Genomic DNA, 19,384 nt, shown 5'->3' with positions numbered 1-19,384 from the left:
TAAATAAAATAAAAATATATACTTCTTTCTTTTTCCTCAAGGAGTATATTTTTTTGATATGATTATGTTTGTTCATTCTTTTAGTTTTATTTTTGAGATTAGTTAAATGTTTAGGATTTAATGAATAAGCAAGAAATTTATATTTTTCTAATGTAATCATTGTCTTGTGATGTAGTATGTTTCTATATTCTTCATTTAATTTGCTTATTTCCTTCCTGTTTTTAGAAGTGAGATTGTCTCTATTTTTGAGATACAATATATCAAGTTTGTTCTGTAATGTTTCCATATCTTTATCCCATGTTTTCCTTTTATTGTAATACCATTTGTTAATTTGTCCATATAGGTAAGCTTTTAGTGCATCCCAAACATATATGTCATTTTTTAGGTTCATAGGTTAGTACTAGGCTAACTGCCCTTGTGAGCCATTTTTAAGCCTAGCCAATCATCCCTTTTGAGACTCAAACCCTGTACCTTGTGTTTGTAAGGCAAATACTGTAACCATTAGGCCACCCTTCCAGTCATGGGTATTAGATGCCGAGTTTATATCTATAACATTTTGTATTTCTCCTTTTAAAAATGACTGAAAAATCTTTAAGTTGGGTAAGATATGCAGGTATTCTTTTTATTTGTGTATTGGGAATGTTGTTAATATTTAATTCAAATATAATAGAATTATGATTGTAGATTGGACAAGAAATGATTTTGCTATTATTTAAATCATTTGTAATTTATGTGGAGAATAGTATTCTATCAATTCTGGAATATGATTTGTGTCTATTGGAATAAAATGTGTATTGTAGAGAGCTATGATCTGTGAAGTCAAATATATCTTTGAGCAAGTAGGAGTCTATAAATGTTATTGTTTTGCTTGAGGGGTAATGTTTCTACTTGCTAAAGTGGTTGTAGCTTTTAAATCTAAGATACAATTGAAGTCCCCTGCCATGATAATATTTCCCTCAGATTGAGATATTATTTGGGATAAAAGTTGTTTGATAGTATTAGTACCTATTCCCGGTAACCAATAATTATTTATTAATGTATATAGTTTTTTGTTTATTTCAATTATGGCTAAACATAACAATCCTTTATCCTGATATGTTTTAATTATTCTTGGTGAAGGAAGTGATTTGTTCCATAAAATTGCAACCCCCCTTTTCTTTTTTGTATATACTGAGCTTGCGATGATTGTGTATTTATTTGTGTTCAAGAACTTAATATTATCTCTTATTAAATGAGTTTCCTGTAAAAAAAATTATGTTTGATTTATGTAGGGCTAGGTATTTAAACAAACTACCTCTTTTAATAGGGTAATTTTGACCATTTATATTAATTGATATGCCTTTTAATATAGTCGTGTTATGTAGGTATGAGTGTGTGATTAATTAATAACATGATAATACTATATGAGTAATTTGAGAATCTCTTTCCAACCAAAGACTTGTTCATTCTGCAAGTATTATACATTAATTCATTGTGGGAAACACATATATTATAAGCATTGTAACTTATAATTCTATTTGGATAGATTAAAATGGATGTCAAAATAAACTGTTTTTTAACAATGAACATCTATTTCAGATTATAAAAACACAATATAGCTCCCCGCCTGGAGTTATAAACTCCCTGTCTCAATTACATTTGCCACTGAGATCAAACCCTTAAACAGTAGCAAAAGAACACAACTACCACCAGTAATATGTATTAAGTAATAGTGATTAGATATAAAACTAGAGATTATTTTAACTTAAACCTATTAAGATTTAACTTAATATATTTCATCTGATATAATATGTTGATCACGAAAATGAAATACAATGTAAATTATTGTGTATGTATAAAATATAGAAAAAATATTAGCAAGTCTCTAACTAATATATAATATCATAAGGATAATATAAGACTGTCTATGTTGACTAATTACTATTTAACCGTACTTAACATAGTATAGTAAGATAATATCTATCAACAGTTATTGAACTATTCCATATTGATAATTTTCTTCAAACAAGGTTTTATACAGTCAGAAACAAATTTCTTAGATCTATTATGTTAACATAAGTATTGTAACTTAAGAAATATAAATTCATTAATCACGTTGTGTCTCCTTTCCCACAAATATATGTATGTACGTGAAAGAGGAGATGGGGAAAAAGGGGGGGGGGCTTTAGATAAACAGTAAATATATTGTAATGGATAGAAGCATTCCCATTTGATCTATTACAATATGTTTTCTAGCAGGTGTAACCTGATAGGTGTTAGAGATACAGAAATACTACAGATAAATGAAATAGTTCTTGTTTCTGTGCGAGGTGTTATTTTATAAGACCTTTATATCTCAATCATAATTAAATTTGCCACAGTCAATAAGAATTTTCAATGCTTCAAAACATCAGTACATGTTATTCAAAGAGATAAACACACACTTCAGTTAGATAGAAAGGAGCTAACTAGAAATCCATTAAATAGTTATCTATTCAATGCTCAAAGCTGTCAGCATAAATTGTTATACCTGAGTTAGCTTCAACTAAATACCTTATTGAGTTATTATTAAAACTATATTAACTAAGTGTGTAAACATCTGGCAACAAAAGTGACATTATAGGTGAGTGTTGCAGATAAAAATATTCTGTAAATTGATATTACATTTACAATTACTCACTTTTAGTCCTCTTTTCCCATTAATTATGCAGTTTATAGGTCCAGGAAATCAAGAATAGCTGCTCCTTCGTTAACATTTATTTTTAAATTACAAACGACCTTTAATTCAATACTTTGAGTTGTTGTGCTTGATATTATTTAAAATAAATGATTACAGTAATTTCTCAGCTTCCGCCGAGCTTTCCACTTCCTGTATGCGCTTGTCCATTAGCGCTGATATCATCTGGGTGCTTCACATATCCGAAAATGCGAAGAAATGATATGGAGAAGATTTCTTAGCTGGCTACAGGGTCTGGGAATGGCTGAAGCTCGTGAATGATCGCTGTGAGGTAATTGTTGAGTAAAATAGTCTCTGTAGTAATCCGTGGGAAAATCAGTTATAATATGTTAATGAGCCTTTTTTCTTTCTTTTCCCCCTTCTCTTTACAGGAAAAATAATAGTTATGAGCCTCGTGGGCCTCAACCAAGCAAATTCACAGTGTAAAAACCATGTCTGTCCTTTTCAAAAAACAACATAACCAAAACATTTGAAGTAATGTAAAAGATTATCAACAGACATCGAAACCATAGTTATTTCATTTCATTTTAAAACCATCTACCAACATTTAGTTACATAAAAAAACACACACACATAGACAGCACTTCCCAAATAGGCGTTTGTCCATTAAAAGCCATAACATATGTTCTATCTTGGATTTATATCTATAAAAGACACTATACAGAGGGGATTACTTAATTAGATATAACAGATTTTGCCTTGCTGTTATTAATATATTAGAGTTGTCTCATAAAAGCTGTTATATAAACAGTTTACTGTATTCTGGCTATATCAAGTTAAAATCATATATTAAAGACTTATAATATTTAAATTATTACTATAGTTATTATAGTTTGGGAAAATGCCATACTATTTTGATTTATTTTATAGGGTAATATTATCTGCTAATAGCAGATGAGTAATAATGTATATTCATAAGAAAGAGAAGTTATATGCTGTATTATAATGATTAATTTAAAATTTTGATATAGATGTAAACCTTATGAATGTTTATCATAACAAATGGAAAGATGGGCTTACCTTGTTAATAGATCATAAATGTAGAGATTTACTAACAGTTTAAAGTCCAAAACAACAAGACATTGTATTAAAAAACTATATTTTTAGTTCATTTACTTTTCAGTCTCTTTTGTTTTTCATTAGTTTTCCATGTGGAATTAGATGCCATTCTTTTAAGAGATGAATTAGCCCATTCCATTTCTTCTAATTTTTCCAATATTTTATGATTTTTAACAAAGGTCATTGCAGAATCCAGATCATCAAACATCTTGGGACCCTCTGGAAGGAAAATCTTCAACTTCGCAGGAAACAAAAGGTGAGTCTTTATTTGTATTTTCTTCAATTCTTTAATCAGTGGTAAGAATACTTTTCTCTTGGTAATAACCTGTGTTGAGTAGTCATTATCAAAACAAATTATTGAGTCACTGTATTTTAGAGGAGACTTAGACCAGGCAGTTTTTAATACTAATTATTTATCTGACGAAGACAGAAATTTTACAATGACTGATCTGGGTTGCTTTCTGTTAGTGCTGTTTACTGCAGTTAGTGCTTGGTGTGCTCTTTCTATTCCAAAAGACAAAGCTTCTGGTAAGTCACGTATTTTAGGTATCCAGGTGTTAAGGAAACTTGCCATGTTATTGCCCTCTATGTTTTCACGGAGTCCAAAAATCCTTAGATTGTTTTGACGGGATCTATTTTCAGGATCATCCAACTTGCTTTGTAACATAGTATTTTGTTTAAGTAAAAATTCAGTATTGTTATCATTCTCCAGAATTCTGCCATCCATGTCATTTAAGGATGTCTCTATATTAGATATTTGGATTTTCTGTTGCTTTAAATCATCATGTAGTAGTTCCATTTGTTTAGTGGCTTTTTCTTTAAAGCTGTCTATTTTTGAGTCAGTTTTATCAATTTTTGTAGTTAAGTCCTGAATGTTAGATATTAGAGTTTGTAAGTCTCTTTTCATACTGGAACCCTGACTGCCTGTCTTAGTGTGATTCATGATGGAATTCTCTTTAGATGAATTGTGATTTTTCCAAGTAGATTTTTGACTGGAAAATATGTCTACTTTCGTTTTTTTATATATATTCTTGTAAAAGAAGTTGAGATCTAACAAACTGTATAAAAAAATCCAAGTTTTTTCTTGTTAAAGGACAGAATTCCAGTGTAGAAAATTATCTTCAGTGGAGCTAGTGAATTCTGCTGCTACTCAGTGCCCATGCTAGTAGCCACACCCCTCTGAAACTTGATGTTTTCTGATGCTTTACTCTTAACTGGATAATGTCCTTTACAGTGGCACCTTAAATTGCTGTCTTCTTTCTTAGAGAGTCTGAAATCTTTCAATATTTTACTGTAGATTTGTTACTGGAGTAATGACCTTAAGGAACACTGCTGCTCTGTAAAGTACATGTAGTCTGTTTGCTGATGAACAACTGTAGGTTTGCAGGGTTGCTATTGGGTTTCGGAACTCACTTTAGCCATCAATATTGTCTTCCCCAGTCACATCATTGTTTACCATTTTAAGAACAGGAATAAATGTCTTTATCTTTTAAATTACCTAGAGCTGTACTGGACAACTGCCAAATATTTCAGGCTCTCCTTTATGTGCCAGATTTTCTTGTACCTTTCAGAATAAAAGCCTTAACTCACTGTGAGTTTGATAGAGGTGGTTTATTGTGTAGTAGCAGCATACAGCGGAAGTTGATATAGTAATTCAATAAAATCCAAGCAAGTCTTATACAAATTATTTCATTTTTCTCTGTAATGGCAGAATTAAGACAAACTGCAATGCTTTCTGTACTTCCTGGACTTTTACTGACTTCTGAATTAATGCATTCAGTCTTATGTCTGAGTATCTCAGATGAAATTAATTCTGCCTAGAAAGTATCTCATAATACAAAAACCCTGTAAATTTCCTACAAGTTATACATGCCTCTTTTAACTTGGTTCCCAAACCCTAGATCATCTAAATAAGATCTGTTTTTGTACCAGATGTTCTCTGTTAGCATGTCTTTATCAGTGCTTTGGCCTGAAGGTTATGTCCCTGAGCTCATTTGTATCCTTCACTGAAATATTCCTTTCTATTGAAACTGTACTGACTGAAACTATATTTAAATGTGAAATATAAAATTTAGATATAAGCCTGTATGAATTACTTTATTTCGAAACGACACAGTAAAATTGCACATAAATAAATGAAAAACACTTAACGTTTCACCGCATTTTCGTCAAACACTCGACTTCTTCAGATGTATGCATACCTGATCATTGTGCCTATTAATGTACTCTAACCAATTACCAACCACCCAATTAAAAACAATTTACAATATTAAAAACTAATTATATGTGCACAAATGTCCATGCTCAAAGTTTAAAAAATAAAATGATGTCTGCATGTATCAACTGTAATTTAAACACCTTTGAAAAAAGTAAAACAAATACGTATCTAAGAACTTTAATGTCGTGAAAATATAAAATATATTCAATTATTCAAACATTTGCCTTAGTTCTCCTTTAAAACACTCATATGTTGCCATCTAGTGGCTGACTTGGTTTTAAAACAGGTGCCAGGGAGACTGTGTCATTCAAACCTGGATGTTTTGTAGCTTCCAGAATTATTTCCCAATACAGCTCCCTGTATTTTAATCTAGTCTCCTATGCACCCCCTTGTTGATGCATGGGGAATACTTCCAAAACAAAAAAATAAAAAATAGCTTCATGACAAACCATACTGTGTCTGTATAAGGCATTATTACAATTTTTAGTCTTGATATCATAACCATGTTCATACATTCCAACTTTTAATTTTCTTTTGTTTTTTCCAATGTAGAATGATGAACATTTATCAAATAGTACTATATAGACCACACCATTTGTGTTACAGTTTGCAAAGCTATTACTGTTAATGCGTTTATTACTGTCTTTCAAATAAATACTCTCACCTGTTTTTTAAAAAATGGCATTGCGAGCAGCACCCACATTTGTGTGTTCCTACCTTACCCCCTTTGGTATTTGGTTTAACATTCTTGTTGTTTTCAAATAAATTCTTTATATTGGCACCTTTCCTATAAGTAAACTTTAGGGGGTTGTTGAAAGTAACATCTAAATCAGAAATACTAGAAAATTTATCCCATTGTCTTTGTATAATTTCCCTAATTATACATGCATCTCTGTTGTACTCTTTTACAAAAGTTCCTTCATAATTGGTTTGAGAAGTCAAACCATTCCTATCATTAGTTGAAACCTTATTTCCTTTCCCTAGTAAGGGTGCAAATCTATTTTTTACCCCCCAAGACCTCATCTTTTTTTACTTCAAGTAGGCCATCAGGGTAACCTCCTTCTTTAGACATGCTTGTTAAAACTTTACACTCATTGACAAAATCACTGTCATCTGAGGTCATAAGATTTCCCCTCACAAATTGCTGTTTCACTAAACCCCTCTTTTGGTGAAAAGAGCGAGCACTCGTGTAATATAAATAAGAATTTGAGTAAGTTTCCTTTCTGAAAACTGTAGATCTGAACCTATTGTGGTCTTTCCTAATAGTTATATCCAAATAATTCATATAATCTTGTTTTATATCATAGGTGAATCTTAAAAAAGAAGTGGTGTTAGAGATGTAATTAATAAAATCTAAGAATTTCTCTACTGACTCAATCCAAAATCCAATAATTTGCAAATTCAGAATTGAAGATATATTTTTCTTCCCAGTAGGAAAGAATAATATTAGCATATGTTGGGGTGCAGCTCACTCCCATTGATATGCCAATCAATTGCTGGAAAAATTCCCCTTTGTAAAAAAATAAAATTATTCCTTAAAACCACATCCATTAAAGTCAAACAGATTCTGAATTTGTTGTTAGTAAGTTTCCCATATTTAGCCAATGCATCCTCAAACCATAACATCCCCTCATGGTGTGGAATAGATGTAAAAAGATCTACAATGTCTACCATAATAAAAATAATTTTATCATTAAATAAATTTGTGTTAACATATTTTAGTAGATCCCATGAATCCTTAAGTACATTAATTCCCATCATAGAGAAATCCTTAAGTTTGGCATCTAAAATCTTGGCCAAGGCAGCAGTCACTGAACCCTCTGAGGACACTATTGGTCTTAAAGGTGGATCCACTGGGTCTTTATGGACTTTTGGGATACCAAATATGGAAGGGACCCACGGTTAGTCAGTGTGTAAAAACTTGTATGTGTCCAAGTCTATTGTTCCCTCTAGTAAAAGGTTGTTAAGGGTTAAAAAAACTTTTTTGTTAGCAATATTAATTTATTTTATGGATACTCTTGAGTAATTGGTGATGTCCTCCAAAATTTTATCATTTTTGCTTCATAAGTAATGGTATCCATAAAAACCATGTCACCCCCTTTATCTGGTTTCATCACTCTAAGAAAGTTATTGTTCCTTAATTCATCCAATAAAAATCTCTCATCTCTGGTTAAATTAGGGAACACTTTAACCTGTTGTATCCCTTTCCTTAATTAATTTTCTAATAAAGCCTCAAAATTCCTCAACTGTGGTTGTAGGGGTGGATTAAAAGTGCTTTTCCTGTTTAAACTATTAGTGTTACCTGTTATTCTGTCTTGTATTTTAAATAACACCTCTAAATTCTTTTTCCTAATAAATAATTTCAAGTCTATTATGACCTTACTTATATCTGATTTCATTATGGGAATGAATTTAAACCCTTTGAAAAATAATTTATAGAGAATATTGTATTTATGTAGGATTTATTCTGGCAAAATTATACTTATGTCAAGCCTGTTTTTACAGGAATTAATTTGATGACCAGACTGAGTTGCATAATTTTTGATTGTTTCCTGTGGGGGTAGGGTTGTAGTTATTTGATATTGTGGTCCGAGGCACAACGGATTGTTACGTAGGCCTTCAACTTCTGTTTGTGCCAGTCTAAGGCTATCCAGCAAGAGAGTAAAATGATTGATAATGCCACTTAGCCACCTTGTTCCTTGTTGTGTTCTTAAGTCAGTGTGTCTCTTGTTGTCTACCTGTAATGTTAATTTGATTGCAAAACTCACCCTCTTTCATCCAAACTGGCCCCAGAAGGGGACCCAAATTACTCAGCTGCTGGACGGAAAGGGCATTAACGGAAGTCAGAGAGAAGCTCTTGCAGGAAATTTTGACAGTCTGTCCTGTTAAACCACAATAGGATAACATTTTTGCATATAAGCAAAGTAGGGGAGAAACACCAGCTGATTACTTTAGCAGACTTAACAAAGTATTTTCAGCACATTCTGGTATTGCATATCCAATGGCAAATGCTAAAGCAGCTTTTAATTCTGCTTTTGTGCACAGACTCTTACCTAACCTGCAGGCATTAATGCAAAACCAGGTCACTTGGCAAGAGGAGGAAATAGGTAACGTAATAAAATTCACAGAATACTACATGGATCAAGTAGATAAAAAGAGAAGAGATGCAGAAGACAAACTCATGCAATTGGAAATACAGAGTTTTAAAAGAAGAGGTAGGGGCAGGGGCAGAGGTAGGCAAGGTAGACAGGACAGATGAAGAGCAACGAATATTCAACAAATTCAACAATATTCAACAAAATCAAGCTGGGAGGGGAGCTTGTCACAACTGTAGACAAATGAGACATTGGAAAGAAGAATGCATTAATCCACAACAACAACAAATGCAGGAGTGGCAAAATCAAAATCCTTCCATTGTTTCTCTACCACCCCCTACTCCCAGAGTGGTAGCAGATGTTAGGGGGGAATGTACTGACAACACTCGGGGGGGGGAGATGAGGTAAACATAACAGTGTTAATGCAAGTAAATCAAGAAGGACATTAGTTAAGTTAAAAGTAGGACAAAAAGATGTTCTCTTTCTGATTGGCACTGGTATCAGTTGATCCGTGTTGAATATAAGTGACCAGGATAAAATTCCAGTATCATCTGAAAAGGTGTCAGCAGTGGGCGTCACTAACACTCACTTTGTTTTTCCTGTACCTAATCCTATGATAATAAGCATGCTTTTCTATTAAGCACCACGGCTCCACCAAACGTAATGGGCAGGGATCTGCTTTGTAAATTAGGATGTACTATCTTTTGCACTGCAGATGGCGTTTATTTAGACATACCATCTGAATCTGAAGAAGAAGCGATTGCCGTACTTAATGCTACTGAGGAAAAAACAAAATAGCCATGTTTGAGTGCAGATGACAGACTGTTACAGCAGGTTCTTGACATTTTGTGGGCAAGGCATTCTAATGAGGTAGGTCTGTTAAAATCTGCCATACCAGTAAAAATATATGTGGATCCTATGAAGCCATTTCATCACATAGCACAGTATCCTTTAAAAACACAGGCAGAGCAATACTCCCATTTTTCCAGTGAAAAAGTCAGACAGAGATACATACAAGTTTCTACAGGACTTAAGACCAGTAAATCAGGCTGTCATCCCTTCATATTCTGTAGTACCAAATCCAGCAGCTATATTAAGTTGCATATCACCATGGGCTACTTCTTTTCTGCAGTAGATTTATGTTCAGCTTTTTTTCCATCTCTATTCATCGAGATAGCTAGTATTTATTTGCTTTTTCATATGGGTGGAATTCAATATACATGGCTACAACTGCCACAAGGTTTTGTTGATAGTCCCTCAATCTTTTCACAAATTTTAAAGTAGGATCTTGAAGAAATCTGGTTTCCATGCAAATCTGTATTGGTACAATACTTTGATGATTTACTTATAGCTTCAGATATATTAACACACCGTTAGCAAGACACCATACATTTATTGAATGAATTCGCAAAAAAGGGACACAAAGTATCAAAGGAAAAACTTCAGTTATGGTCACCTAAAGTAAAATATTTAGGACACTTAACCTCACATGGAGAGAGGCATCTGCTGCCTTCACGTGTTGAGGCTATCATAAAGACACCCTGCCCTGTTACTCAGGAGCAGCTACAAGCTTTTCTAGGTTTGGCTGGTTACACTAGGCAATGGGTACAAAATAATGCAGAAATTGCTAGACCTTTGATGGGTATACCGAAGCAAGACAAACCAGAGCCACTACCCTGGAAAGAAAAGGAAGAAAGCACTGTTCCTTTCTTAAAACAAGTCATTGCTACAGCGCCAGCCTTAGGACTTCCAGATTATAAGAAACCTTTCACTTTGTTCTGTCATGAAAAGGGGTGGTATGCAATAGAGGGGATCTACTTCAGTCGATCGAAATACCATAAGAATGAAATTTAAAAAGCAGACAACAATGAATCGTAACAAAGCCAAAACAAACATTGAAACACCTAATGCGCATGTCCGGAAACAACACTGAGATCGAACTGAATTCATAAAAACAACCCAAACATTAAAACACATAACTTAAATAAAGAAAATATACCCTTTTCAACATTTTTGCAGGAGGCAAGCCCTCCTGTGCCCTCCCACCCCTCTGCTAATTATATATACCAACTCTAAGATCACACTATAGTAGGGAAAAGGGTAAATTTCCTGATTCTCACTGTACTGCAATCTTCATTCATTCCATCTCCATTTTTCTCTTTCATATTATGTTTAAATGAAAAAGATGTATTTCTAAGCACAGCATGACCTCCATTCAAAGCCTCCAAGTACTTCTGGGCATGCACATTAGATGTTTCGATGTTTGATCATTTAGGCATTGTTAAAATTTGTTGATGTTAATATGCAGTCTTTTCATCTTGGATTTTTACATTTCATTCTTATGGTATTTTGATCTACTGAAGTAGATCCAGCAGGGGTACTAGTCAAAAACACAGTGATGCACTCAGACCCTATTGCATTTTACAGTTCATTTTTAGACCTGGTGGCTAGAGGATTACCGGGCTGCCTGCAAGCAGTAGCTGCAGCTGCACTGATAGTACAGCAATCTGCAGCATTAATGCTAGGATACAAACTTACAGTTGCACTGATGGTACAGCAATCTGCAGCATTGGTCCTAGGACACAAACTTACAGCTGCACTGATGGTACAGCAATCTGCAGCATTGGTCCTAGGACACAAACTTACAGCTGCACTGATGGTACAGCAATCTGCAGCATTGGTCCTAGGACACAAACTTACAGCTGCACTGATGGTACAGCAATCTGCAGCATTGGTCCTAGGACACAAACTTACAGCTGCACTGATGGTACAGCAATCTGCAGCATTGGTCCTAGGACACAAACTTACAGTTGCACTGATGGTACAGCAATCTGCAGCATTGGTTGTAGGACACACATGTACAGCTGCACTGATGGTACAGCAATCTGCAGCATTGGTCCTAGGACACAAACTTACAGTTGCAGTTCTCCATGTGGTATTTGCACTGTTGCTAAAATCTAAGGTGCAGCATCTTTCAGCTGCCAGGTTAGCAAAATATGAATTGTTGCTTATTTCTAACCTTTCAGTCACCTCTGAGTGATGCCAGGAATTGAACCCAGCATTCCTCCTACCTATGAGAGGAGATGGTGAACCACATGATTGTATAATTGTGATTGACCATGTGCTTTCTCCTAGACTGAATTTGAGAGATACTCCAGTGGACAACACAGAAATGGAATTGTTCACAGATGGATCATGTGGAAGAGATAGAAATGGAAATCTTACTGCAGGTGTTGTTATATGTACTGAACATACAACATTGTGTCAGGAAAGACTGAAAGGGGTTACCTCTGCACACTGCTGAACTGACTGCAATAACAAAAGCTTATAAAATAGCTAAAGATAAAGTTGTGAACATTTATACTGATGGCAATTATGGGTTCAGGGTAGCTCATGACTTTGTGTGTTGGGGAATTGTGGAGACAGAGGATTTTTGACATCAGCAGGTTCAATGATAAAAAATGGAAAGTTTGTAAAGGATTTATTAGATGCTTTGTTGTTACCAAAGTCTTTAGCTGTAGTTATTGTTACCAAAGGCTTTAGCTGTAGTTAAAGTGCAATTGCAAATAAAAGGAGAGATTGTCACCGTAAAAGATAACCAGCTAACAGATTATGAGCCAAACAAGTTGCTGGTTTGGATGTCAATAAAATGTTTTCATTTTACAAGAAACCTCAACACAGCTTGACAATCCTTGTAGTTTTAATGATTTAATTGCTCTGCAGAAGGACGCTTCAGAGGCTAAGAAAAAGAGGTGGATCAATGTGGGTTGTAAAAAACATGAGGACTTACTATGGATGCAGCCTGATGGCAGGTTAGTTGCACCTTTGGCCATACTACCCTGGTTGGTAAGGGCATACCACTTACCAAATTACAGTGTAAGCAAGGACTTCTTAATCTTATTCAGCAGGGTTGGTTTGTCCCTCTTTCTCAGTTTCTAGTTAGCCATTATGTAAGTAGTTGTAAGATCTGTTTGTTGCATAATATTGTACCTCATGTAAAACCTACACCTTCTGCTTTACTCCCACCATGGGGGCCCTTTGTAAATATTCAAATAGACTTTATCCAGATGAAGAAATGTGCAACAATTTCATTTATTTTGGTCATTGTCTGTGTTTTTTTCTGCATGGGTGGAGGCCTATCCACGTGTTAAGCGTGATGCTGAAACAGTAGTAAAGAAATTGCTAAAGGAATTTATTCCTAGATGTGGGGTACTTCACAGCATCATTTCAGACAGCAGTACCCATTTTACAGCAGAAATTGTTATGAAATTTTGTTTTGCTTTTAAAATGTCTTTGCAGTTACATTTTCCCCACCATCCACAGTCATCTGGTCTTGTTGAAAGGTCTAAGCAGACTCTTAAAATCAGAAAGCAAAATTTGTAATGAAACGGATTGAAATGGACAAATGTTTTACCTCTGGCTTTGGTAAGTATGTGAGGAACTGTAAACTCTATTCATAAACTAAGCCCACATGAAATTCCTATAGGTCATTGTATGAGAATGCCACCTTCCCCACCAGTTAGAAACTGTGAACTGGTATTTACTGATGAAGCTTTCATGGAGCTATTCTTCAAAACTTGTTTCTATCATACAGACTTTCCATGAATGTACCAAGGAAGCCCTTCTACAACCTTGTCATGAGTTACGACCAGGCAATTGGTTTATGTGAAAGTAGTCTGGCTCAAATCTTCTTTGAAACCATGGTGGAAGGAACCACATCTTATCCTCCTAACTACTCATACTGCAGAATACTGAATTGGGTCCACACTTCACATTGCAAGAAAACCTGCCTCACGTCTCCCAAGTCGACAGAAAATGGTGCCACACCTCCTTCTAGTGACATCACTGAGTCTCCTGCTTCTACTGCTCCCAATTGACATGAGAGAAAACTTGTTTCTTTGAATGCTGCACCAATATACCACTGAACTAAATGTTTCCAACTGCTGGATGGATAGATTTGTTCCCCATGATGCCAAGGGGGAATTACAATTTTACCTATCCCAGTATAACAAACTGATTTAGAAATATGAAGTATTGTAGAAAATCAAACTTGACATAATACAGACTTGACTATGAAAATATATTATCAGTTGGCAGCATCAACACAGGGTGATGCATGTTATGCCAGAATAGGAACTGTGCGAGTAGGCTACAGCATTTATAATGACAACCATGATGCAACTGTATTGGAAGAATTCAGATTGAAGATGTATGACTGGGAAAAGAGCATGGGAATATTGGAAATCGATATTCCATCTGTGGAGACCACACCTACACAGAAACTAGTTGGGACATTATTATTTGGGACAAATGATGTCAGCTACTTTTCATTCTTTTCCTGTACCTGCTGGAAGCTTACAAGATAAGAGGGCCATAATTCCTGCTCAGCAGGCAATAGTTCCACAGTATAGTCTATTGCAAACTATGCTTGAAGTGAAACAGTTGTCCCTTATATTTTCTGAAATGGCAAATAAGACATCAGAACACATTCACATTGCAAATAGAGACTCGACTTAAGTCTGAGCCACCTCCCTACAAAACCAAATAGCTCTTGATTACATACTGGCCTCAAAGGGTGGGGTTTGCCATCTGATTGCGAAACAGCGCTGTACTTTTGTTTCAGACTTTCATGATAAACAGGAAAGGGTGGCTGATTTTATGGAACAATTGGCCATTAATATGACTAAAACGGAGTCTGGTTGGACCTTGTTTGGGCAGTTGGGTAACATATTTGGAAATGTTGGTACCGGCATAATGCAAAGTATAATTGCCTTTGTTATAATCATAATTTTTATAGCTCTTGTATATTATGTTATTAAAAAAAATCTACTGATACACTGTTTTGTGAGAAAAAGTACACATGCAATGGTTGTTACATCCATAATCAGTGGTGATCCACACGGATCAGTTCTGGGACCCCTACTGTTCAGAATCTACTTATCCGAAGTACGGGCTAAAACTAAAGGACTATGGCTGACAAAGTTTGCTAATGACTGCAAACTGGGAGTGATCATTGAAACCCCTAGTGATGTCAACATTCTACAAGAAGGTCTTATGCAGACTAATGACTGGTGCCAAAGTCATGGTCTTAAACTTAATGAAAAAAGATGCATTATCATCATCTTCAGCAAGGGTGATCTTCCTGCAAACTAGCACATCAATAGCAATACTCTAAGCACACAGTCAGTGGTGAGAGATCTGGCACACAGGCCGACAGCAACCTTAATTTCAGTCACCATGTCTCCATAGTGCTCTTCTCATAAGTAAGGGCATTGCCTCCAGAAGAAAAGAGGTTATAACCCCCCTGTACTCTTCCTTCATCAGGCCAATAATAGAGTACCATGATCTCTTTGGTATGTTCCTTTCCAAACACCTGCAGCAATTGGAGAGACCACAAAGGTTTCTTACAAAGAAAATTCAGGATCTTCAAGAACAGTCTTATGTGGACAGACTGAAATCATTGTCACTTTACTCTGTGCTGTACATACTGCTTAGAGATGACTTGCGCCTTGCATATAGAACAATCTCTAACCCAGCTTTAATGGAAATGCTGCACATTTGCAAGTCAAATGGCACACTATCACTCACTCAAAGGACTTTAACCTAGTATGTGACATCAACAGAACTTGCTGGAGACAAAGATTTGTCTCACAGAGTTTGCCCCACCTCTGGAACAAGCTTCCTATTCATGTTAGAAAACACCATGAAAGTGCCCTTAAGTCAAACGGAGAACTGTAAAACAAAACAAAGACTTAAACAACTGCCACGGTCTTCCCTGAATATGCTTTTAAAATATTAAACACCAGCGGAGTCACTTACATGGCATAAAACACAATAAAGAGAATTTATTAAGCGCTTTTGTCCCTCTAAATACAGAGACTTCTTCAGAATGAAAATACATCACCGAAAACAGCTTAAATAATGCAACAAGTGCAACTAATGGACCCACCCCTCAATCATTCAATTAATTATTTCACCTTAGTAAAAACAAAATTTACAAAACACAAAACATAAACTCTTTGCTTCAAAAAGCTCTAATAAAAAAAGTTATGTAAAACTTCTAAAATACAGTGTGATAAATATAATTATAGTTCTTGTGCTTTTAATTTCAACAAAGGTAAAATAGAAATATTTTCATTAAGTCATGGTGGGTTTGTGGCATTCAACCTGAGTTGCCACTGCAACACCTTCATTTCTATTTCCAGTTCCCACCAGCCCCCACCCCACAGGGTTTCTTGGAATAATTTCTAAAATACCAAACTTAAACTTAGTAAAACCTGCTTTTTGAAGCAGAGTTTGTGTTTTGTGTTTTACAAATTTTCTTTTTACTGGGGTGAAATAAGATTTGTTTAATTGAATGACTGAGGGGTGGGTCCATTAGTTGCACTTGCTGCATTGTTTAAGCTGTTTTCAGTGATGTATTTTCTTTCTGAAGAAGTCTCTGTATTTACAGGGACAAAAACACTTAAATTCTCTTTATTGTGCTTTATGCCATGTAAATGACTCTGTTGGTCTTTAATATTTTAAAAGCATATTCAGGGAAAACCATATTAGTTTGTTTCCTATTCATGTTAAACAAAGTCCCTCATTGGCCCTATTTAAGCATAATTTGGATGACTGGATGGTTAACCAGAAATTCACCCTGGGGGTTCCACCTGTGTCCCTCTTGGACAGGGGCAATCGGTGCTAATTTTAGTGTCTGTTTTTGAACCAGACACCCTTGGGAACATGTGAACTTGGCTAGGCTTGTAAGGGCCCTGGGACCATTAGCCTAGTAACCTCCTATGATCATGTGATCCTATGAACAAAAACATCCCAGAATTTACATGTTTGGAAATGATATGATTAAAAATAATTTTAAATTGTGATGCTTTATAGCATCAAAAAGGAGGAATGTAGTGGATATATTTCATTAATGCTTGTTTTAAGAAAGTGCTAGCTTAAAATTACTGCAATGCTTTCATGTATTTCTTTCCTCATACAAAGCATAGTTTCACCTATGTTAGAGTTCATTAGAGCTTAGCAAGCAGTTGGTAAATGTTTATTTTAATAATGTAACCATGAAAGAAATGTATGTACCTTGGACTTGCATGGAACATATATGGTGATAAGCTTGCTGGAAGTAAACACATAAACCATGTCAAGATAACAACATGAGAAATGTTTTATGCTATCCACCCATATGTATACTTTTTATCTGTTTACTCCTTTCAGCCTTGAGAATGTGAGTATGTGTTTTATCACAATTATGAAAGATTTTGAACTTTGTATGCACCAGCTTATTTCTTTTTTTTCATTTAGAAGATATAAAAAGGCTTGAATTCATGTAGATGGCTGAATCTGTTTATATTGAGATATTCCGTATCATGATACTATTCTAATAAATAACGTGTTTGCATCCAGAATCTTTGACAGTCTGTGTATTGAACTGAATAGCTGAATGATATTATGTGTTAACAAATATTCATTTTCATCACTCACAAAACCAAATACAAACTATGAGCAACACATTCAACCCATACTAAAATGTCTTGCACTGTGGCTGTACAAATATCATTGCAAAAGCCTCCTAGACCTATGAAGACTAGGTCTCACCAAAAATCAAACACCACATCACCTTCAAGAATATTTTCAACAAAGAGTCAACAGAAGTTAAATTATCTCATTTCAGTGTACCAGGCCACTATTCAAATAGAAATGTTTTAGTGATCAGGGAGTCTACAGTCAGACACACTCTCTTCTTGCTAGGTTGACAAGGACTGGGTAATGGTCTTTCAGGTGCCAGGATCTCTGATATCTCAAGGGCCCTTAAGATCATTTCACCTAAAAATATGGCTGTGACATTGTGGTGCCACATGTAATGGTGAATGACTTGAGATGCAAATTCCTGATGGGTATGCAGACAGACATGTCAGAACTCCCCATTCATGTCAGAGATGCAGGCAAAACTCTGGTCCTGAGGGGAATTCCTCCATTTCCAGGAATGGATGCCTAGGTTCAGAGAAGCGATAATCAGCTTAAACCATTGGCTAAATAGTTGGTGTCATTCCATAGGGATCCAGTATTTGTCAGCATGGGATGAGATGCTCTACAACCCTACTTGCTTTGCAAAGGATGACCTGCACCTCTTGTTCCAAGGCTTTTGCATACTGGCTAAAGATTTTGCTATGGCCATATTGTATTTTTTAATCAGGAGACTAGTTAATGTGCATCCCAGTGTAACTAACATATCAAATCCAAAACATGATTACATTAAGGTGGCTCTGCTTAGTACCAACAGTCTCAACAACAAACTGTTTTGAAGCTGTCCTGGATTAGGAACATATCCATATCTGTATAATTACTGAAACTTGATTTAAATGCTTAGAACGCAGTCCCTCCATACCTGGGTGTTCTGTTTACCACACCTCTAGAACTACTGGCAACTGTAGTGATGTTTCCATATTTGTTAGAGACTATATCACCGATCACAGATTCTCAGAGACACACAAACAGAACTCAGTTTATAACCTGTTACAGGACTGTCTGTATCTCTTGAAAATCATGCAGGGTTCCTAAATGTACTTGATGAACTCCCTATAAACAAGAACTTCATTATTTTGGCAAACTTTAAATACTTCTCAATAAACTGGAGCACCTATAACTCCAATGTAGACTATGCCCCAAAGTTTTTAGATCTAATAAACAAAAACTCTCTGCATCAGATTGTTAATAAACCCACTAGAAGGCATAATATTCTTGACCTCATCCTTAAGTATATAGCTTCTTCATGTATTATTCCCTACATAACCCTTTCCCCAGTTAATTCAAATCATAAACTATTTACCTTCATCGTCCACATCTCTAAATTCACTGAAACCAATATTTCAGAATTCAAGGATTCAGCCATACAAATGTCATCATATTTTATGATGACATTTCAAAATTCACTTACAGCAGCATCACCCTAAATGTTACCATAGAAAGTAGCTTTGGAAAGGAATTATATTCCCACTTAAATAAATTTATAGAACTGGCAGCCCAAACCATATCTAAAAATATAATGGGAAATTTTAAAACAAACCACCCTGGTGGTTCACCGACATACATAAACTCCACAATAATAAAAAAAATCTCCTTAAAGTATACAACAGATCAGAAACCCTTATATCAAGGATAACATCAGGAAATTGACTAAAAACTTGAATAATACTATTAGGTCTACTAAAACAGCCCATGAACTTAGGCTGGCATGTGAAGCTAAAGACACTGACAAATCCTTTAACTATGTTTGGAAACTTGGAAGTAATATTCAAG

The sequence above is a fragment of the Protopterus annectens genome, chromosome 12.part0 (genome assembly GCF_019279795.1).
Source record: "Protopterus annectens isolate FY-2018-M chromosome 12.part0, PAN1.0, whole genome shotgun sequence".
Taxonomy (NCBI): Eukaryota; Metazoa; Chordata; order Ceratodontiformes; family Protopteridae; genus Protopterus; species Protopterus annectens.
Note: the sequence above shows the minus strand (reverse complement) of the source record.